Below are 7,422 nucleotides of genomic sequence, written 5' to 3'. Positions count from 1 at the left end.
TGACGATGAAATTGCAAGATTCCAAGCTGAAATTGTTTGCCATAACTTTGTAGACAAGAATCAACAACTGACCCACCTCGTTGAAATAGCTGTTACATCTTGTGAAAATTTTTGCTTATAGCACTTTGGTTTTGAACATGAGCGTAGCCCAACGCAGTTACCGAACTCATATGAATGGGGATTCGGCTAAAAGACATGACTCGTGAATCATAATGCTCTCAATTGGTAAATGAAAAACACAAACTAACTCAGTACAAAATCCATTTCCAAGGAGAAATGGGAATCGTTAGCAGTGTGAACCACATGATTAAGAGTGATTCCAAAGTAAAATGCTGTAAGCTATTGATGCCCAAAATGAAGGTACCTTTTGTCGGACTATATATGTAAAATATATCTCACATATATATTTGCTTTGGTTCCTTTATGTTTTCGCAAGCTCTGATCCCTTCCTTTTCATTCGACCCTCCTTTCTGTTTCAAACAATTCACGGGCTCTGCCGTGCGTACCATTATGAGAAAACCAGTTGATAGCATTCAAAGTTTAGCAAGTGGAGTACTCATCACTATTTGACTTGATTTAAAACCCTAAAATCCCTTTCTGAAAACAACCAATCAATCTTCAACTATGAATCAAACAAGTTTTACTGAACTAGTTTGTTTTGAATTTGAAAAATGTTGCCAATAGTCCACAATTAGGCCTACCCACAGAAGATCTTTTTCTGTGGCAAATATCTCTCTGAGCTTTGTATTATTCAATTCCCACACGTAGGCGGTGGGGACAGATGTTTCATGGAAGGGACGCCTATAAGGTGACTTTGCAGCAGGCAATAAGGCAATAAAACTGTGCAAATGCCTTAGCCTCCCGTGAGTAATCCTATGGCCCCAGCCCTACTAATTGTAGAGGGAGATGCCATACATCAAACTTAGTTATCCGAATTAGACTCTCTAAACATAGTTTCAATCCCATTTTCTCAAAGACAACGTGTAAAATAAAATTCTTATTTTTCTTTTATCTTGTGTTATTTCATTCTCCCTATGGTGTCATGAAAAAGAGATAGTTAGCAGCGTGTGATGCTATTTTTTTAATTTTTATAACTTGCTACGAATGATTTTATTTTAATGAGAAAAGATGGGACCAACAAAAGAAATAGTTTTATAATTAAAATAAGACTTATGTTTTAGATCAAGGCAATTGAAGGAAGTGGTGGTTCGGATGAGCTTGGGTGGTGGTCTAATCCATGGGACTCTTTATCTATTTGTCTTATTGCAAAATTCAAAGTTGGGGTTTTTTTTTTAATTTTTTTTAAAAATAAGTTGAAATATAATGTGAATGATTTTGCTAAAAAACAAATCGAGACTGACAGATTATGAATGAACTTTAAGAGATTCATTTGGCTCTATAGTTAGATTTTTTTTTTTAAACCCACTTGAAATGAAAGAATCAAACTTTGCTGAATTAACAGCTATTAAAATTGCTCTCCAAGTGTTTTATTTATTGGATTGGGAGGAAATCTGACATGAAATTGCAATTTATCTTTGCCATATTTCAATATCATGTGATGATCATGCAACAAGTGATATATAGATGTAAAAGAAAAAAATACTATATAATTTAGGATAAAATACATTTACGTCTTAACCTTCTTGAGCGTTTTTTTATTATTGGAAAACCTAATACCTGGTTTCCTTTCATTGCTGCCATATAGCCTGTTTGTTTTGTGCTTCTTACTTTTACCAAGAAAATGAAACTGAACATCAGAGGACATGTGGTGGAGGCTTTTGCTCAAGGGCAAGGCCTGTCGAGGGACTATTACAAGGGAATAGGTCCATTGCTTACTGGGAATTAGTGGTTAAATTAATTTGGATTTGATAGACATAAGTTTGCTGCTGGGATTATTTCCAGGATTTATCATTGGTGCATGAAAAATGCTCTTCGTTTGCTTAATGAATGACAATTGAATCTAGAAATGACTGCAAATTGTTTAAGGCAAGAGGATGAGTGATGGACATGACTAACATTTGGGGATTTAGGGGGTAATTATTTAATAAAATGCCTCAAAGATGTATGCATAGTTTCATAGAATTTTGATGATAAATTTCCCTTAGAACTATAGCTCGATCCTTGAAGGAAAAGACAACCTCGTTATTCTCCATGTTGGTCAGTTTTGGTTTGAGTGCTTTCTAGTACACCAGATGTCTCGGGGTATATCTTGGCTTTTTACCATGCATCACCGGAGGGCCCTTCCAATTGATTCCCTCATTAAGTGGGCATGAATGGTCCAGCAAGGTGCAGTGCCTGAAATCTCTCCCTACATTCTTTATTTATATAATATGAAATTCGTACCAAATCTACATATAAAAATATTATAAGAAAACACTCGATGGAATTTAAGAACTAAAAATATGTCAAATAATGTTATAAATCGTTGTGAAATATTATATATATATATACATATAAACACTTATTCTAAAATGTTTAACTGTTGTTTAATTTGGTGTAAAATGGAATTTAATATCTACAATAAAACATAATCCTTCATGACTCATAAATTGATTTTGTGGAATGAATTAATGCACCGGCTTCATGCTATTTATATGCTCTTCATTAAATTTTAATGCACAAAATGAGAGTAACCAAGAGTATCATTTGATTAACAAGGATATGATTCCATTCTCGCTGTTTAATATGATGATTCAATTAAAAAATTATAATTGTTAGTTACTAATTAAATCTAAAAATGGGTTCTGCAAGTATATATATTTGGAAAGTTCAAATATATTTCTTTCACTTTCCAAATTTAGACATTAAGAATTTTCAAAAGCATATCCCTAAAAACAGTTAGAAAAATGTCAGGTGGTCATATCAAATATTCTCACACTATCTTAGGTTCCGAAGGTTAAAAAGGAAACTGTCACAATACTATTAAAATTTGGTGTGAGTCAAAAGTAATCCTCCTGTACAAACTAGGACAGAGGAGTATATTATATAAATTATGCAAAGGAAAAGGATCTCATGTTTTACTCATGTGAGATATAGGCTTTAGTTGCAATCAATGTTATCTAATTCATCCCCAAAATTAAAATATTCCAATGGCATTAGATATTTGACAAAAAATAATTTCCTCTCTTTGCATGGTCTTTACATGCCCACTACATCAATAATTTTCTATATCTTGGGTGGATTTGAAGTTCTATTTTGGTTTCCAACATTCGATCATCTTTTATGGTATAAGAAAAGAGATGTGCAAGGAGCTGTTGCAGAAATTAAGATTGGCAATGCTTTAGACAAACCAACAACCTGTACACTACCTCCCTCTTAGGTAGCTAAGACTAGTCACTAGCTACATACATATATATATATATATATATATATATATAAAGGATTTCTGGGGCCTTTGTGCCTGGTTAATCTGTTGTTATCCAACCCCCAACCTCTCCCTCACCCACTCTAGGAAAACTGATCAAAAGTGGGTAGCACGTTTGTTTTGAGGGAGTAGTGCTTATTTATTAGCCTTTGACTGATAGGATCCATTAATTTATGAGACTTGATTGACATGATATGGTTATGGGGAAACATATCGCAAATTGAGGGGATAATTGAAATTGAAACAAATCTGTCAGCCCTCCCAAAACAACCGGGGGCTGGGGCTGGGGCTGGGGCCATGGCAGAGCCAATTTGCAATTCGAAGGAAAAGCAAAGAAAGGGAACTAACTGGAGATTGGAGATACAGGATCACCCTGATATTTCAATTCCCAACTTCTTTATTTTTCTTTAGAATGGCTTTAATTCTCTAACAGAAAGACCAGTCATTCCACGTGGATTGGCCCATTCTCTTCTCCATTTGTCTTTCACTGCACCTACTAGTCGTGGACCCTAAGTATCTGCTGTAACTTTGTTAGACAATCTTGAAGTTTATGAATTTCCATCTTTCACCGTCCATTTCTAAATATACGTGTGAATGAAGAAAATAAATAAGTTAGGAGGTTTCGCATCGATCATCTCAGAGCATTTATTAATGAATTGATATTCGCTTCAACTGTAATCAGATTTTATTTATTTTATTTTTTCAAATCATTTGACATTTGGATAGATACATTTCTAATATAATATAATAAATTTAATTCCGTTAATAAAGTGGATCAAATTTTGAAATTGATGAGTCCCAATATAATTCTTTTTTATTTTCTTTTTTCAACATTAATATTTCTGACTTTTCTTCCCTTTATTGATTGAAGAGTAGACAATGGCACCAAAAAAGATGTAAATCTTGTCTTAAAGAAGTTAATTAATGAAAATAAAAATGAAATTATGGGGAGAAAGCTTCCGTTGCGTCGGCTTTTAATAACCCAGCTTAAACCCACCGTGGGCTGTCTACCAGCACGTTTAGCATCTTAGCTTCACTGGGTTCATATTTCCTAGCCCGAGCTGAGTTGGCTCAATTGACAGTTTCAGCCACCATGCTTGTGGATGTCACAAATTTATACGAAGAGACTTGTAACAGCATTTCCATTGTAATATGATTAGGATTAGAACAGCATAATAAAACAAATCATATATGAAAAGCTTAGAAAACATCACATTCTTTGATGTAATTAACAAATGAGAGTATCATAATAACAGGGACAAGATTATTAACCAAGGTTTGACTGTCTTATTTTAACCATTTATATAGAATCGAGCTTCCTTGTTTCCAAACAGAAATCTACTTGGGCATCTTGATGTAGCCAACATGCGCAGGATTAGACACCTTGACCAGAGTACCAAGCTCAGGAATCTGCAAACACTTGGATGATTCCTCCCTGTAGAAGAACCCCAAGCACCCGCAATCATTGCTGCACTTGGTTCTACAATCACTCAACTTCATGGGGCCATCTCCTTCTGCATATGCATTGGAAAAATGTTCAACGCCCACCACTTTGTAGTAACCTATGTTAGCACCGCCTTTGCATGGCGGCAACACCGGCGGCGCGCAGTTTTTGCTCCATCCTAGCAAACCCTTTGGCTTAGGACATGCCACACATTGATTGTCCTCGCAAATTCCTAGTGAACCGCACATCTTCGGTAACTTGCACAGGCTTTCGTGATTGTCTCCATCAAACAGCTTAAATGTGTTCTCCCAAGCTCCCCAATCAACATTTTCGTTGTATGTGTAGATTTTAAGGTTACCATCCGATTCCATTCGAAGCATGGAATATGTGCTATTGTATTTAGGCCTTGACAAAATGTGTGTTCCTGAACTACTAGAATTGTTCATGTCAAACGTGAACCCCAGCTCAAAAGCATAGGCTTGCTCGGTCTCTGGCATGCTGTAAAAGTTAAGATTTGCTAAGGAACCCTGGCCATTTCCAAACTCATCTGACCTGTAATAGAGCAAAGGGCTTGGTGAATATTTGCTTTTATAGTACAGCTTAAAATACCTTTGCTCCATAACAAAGCTGTGAGGCCCTTCGGAGCCATCAGCAGTAGACGTGCGGCTAACCAGCTTGTTTGGACCATTTGATCGCAGGGTTTGGCCCACCAAAAGCGTGTCTGTTGGGTGGTCAAAACTCTGCCAAATAAATTTGCCTTTCTTATCATACAAAGCCAAGTTACCATTTGCTAGCAGCTTCAACCCTACCACACCCTTGTTGGCAGTGCCCGTTTGCCATACCACAGTGCCATCAGCATCAGCTAGAACCAGGTTTCCTTCCGACCCCAAAGCTAACGTGGCGTTTTCTCCAACGGGCCTCCCTCGATTGGCTTCCCAGACCCACCTCATTATGGACTCGGACCGGCGGTGGCCCATTCGTAGAGCTAGGGTATAGGCATTAGGAGTGGTGTTATAGAAGCATAATTGGAATGGAAATAAGTAAATGGGTAAGGCACGATAGTCTGCAAAATACTCAACACTGTATTCTCCCAAATCACCTTCATTTATGTACTTGAAAGTCCTTGAGGGTGGAACTTTGGCATTGGCTACATTCGAAGAACAAAGAATAAAAAAGAGAAGAGTGAACAATGCGAGTGAAAATGAAGGGAAAGAGCAATGCATTTTGTGGCGATGTGTTTAAGGGCGCTTTTTTGTTGCTTTGTGGATGACATATTGGGCAAAGGTGAATTTATAGGGAAAGTCTTTGATTGAATGCTATGGGCCAAAACCGATAGTGCGGTTCTCTTTCGATGGCTTGTCGACTGTCATCATTGATCATCTGCATGATCTGAATGAGCGATAATATTTTACTTTGACCCACCTCTCCCATTTCACCTTCTATGCAAGTTTGGGGATAGCAAAGTAATGCGCGGACATGTGCTCTATTGTCTTTGGCTCGTTGATCGTTCTTGAAGAATTGGCAGCTGTTTTCAGTCATGGTGGAGTTGGTCATAAACAATGGATAGGGCGTTGGGCAAACCAGTTTTAGAAATCTTAAGCCATTGACTGGGACTACCCGTTTGAGCAACCCATTATAAGTCCCAGACTATCCAAAAAAGGGAATAAAGGCTACCAATTGAAAGTAATTTACAATGCATTTACTACCATAATTTTGGCTTTTGACATATAACTCCAAGGTTTCAACCATTAAATATTAGAATTTGCTAAAAAAATGAAGAAGTAATTTGAAAATATTTAATGTTAGTTTAAGCTTGTGAGAGATACTGCAACCATAAGCAAAGATCTAAGCGGATTGAATTAGACCCACGGATCTACGGCAGCCCGCCCAAGTCATGGGCAGCTCAGCTCTACTACAGAGTGATGATTAAGTAGTTTCCAGGTAGGGGACCCAGGAGAGCAGCTGAATCCAAAAGAATCTCATTTATTATCTTCATAGGCCCCAGGCTAGTAGACCTAACAATCCATTGCCTAAGTCCACTATGGTTGGCCCGTCTGACTTCTGAGCTGCAACTAGATCAACGCTAAAAAACTCTTCAAACCACCTTCGAGTCGGACGTGGTAATATTGTACATCTAAAATCTTCAATATTTAATATTTGTGGTACAAATTTTATTTATGAACAATCCAGGTTGCATTAAAAACCCTGCTCCTTGAACTGCATCTGCAGATGGCTTTGCACCTCATTGGCTGCATGTCTATCTCCAAACTTATTGCTTTCCATGTGACTTCCGTTCTTCTTTGCCGTGTTCACCATTGCTTCAAGACCGTTTGGCTCACTCTTTTTGCCCCTTTTTTTTGGTTTCTTTCCTTCCTCTCCTAGAGGAAACTAGAAAACTTCGTTAAGTAAAATGGCTTTTTCTGTCATTTTCTCTAAATAATAACCATTGGCGAGAATGACAGGCCAATATAAATGTGATAGTGAATATGGAGGTGAGGTACAAGGGCTACATAGTATGAAAGATAGGACAAGGTTGCATTACGTAGGATGAGGGCTCCCTTTCTAATGAGGACACTTTTGTTGTGGGTTTCAGGACCGGCTTTTGCTAAGGTTT

General features: G+C 37.3%; 1 pseudogene; it reads right to left on the bottom strand.

Annotated features, from left to right (window-relative positions):
* Positions 1-4,491: 4,491 nt before the first annotated feature.
* On the bottom strand, positions 4,492-6,057 carry LOC110424509 (epidermis-specific secreted glycoprotein EP1 pseudogene; annotated as a pseudogene).
* Positions 6,058-7,422: the final 1,365 nt, after the last annotated feature.

Source organism: Theobroma umbraticum, unplaced genomic scaffold (assembly GCF_002168275.2).
Source record: "Theobroma umbraticum cultivar Fairchild unplaced genomic scaffold, ASM216827v3 scaffold_204.0, whole genome shotgun sequence".
NCBI lineage: Eukaryota > Viridiplantae > Streptophyta > Magnoliopsida > Malvales > Malvaceae > Theobroma > Theobroma umbraticum.
The sequence above is the reverse complement of the archived record's forward strand: the minus strand, read 5'-3'. Positions and strand labels throughout refer to the sequence as shown.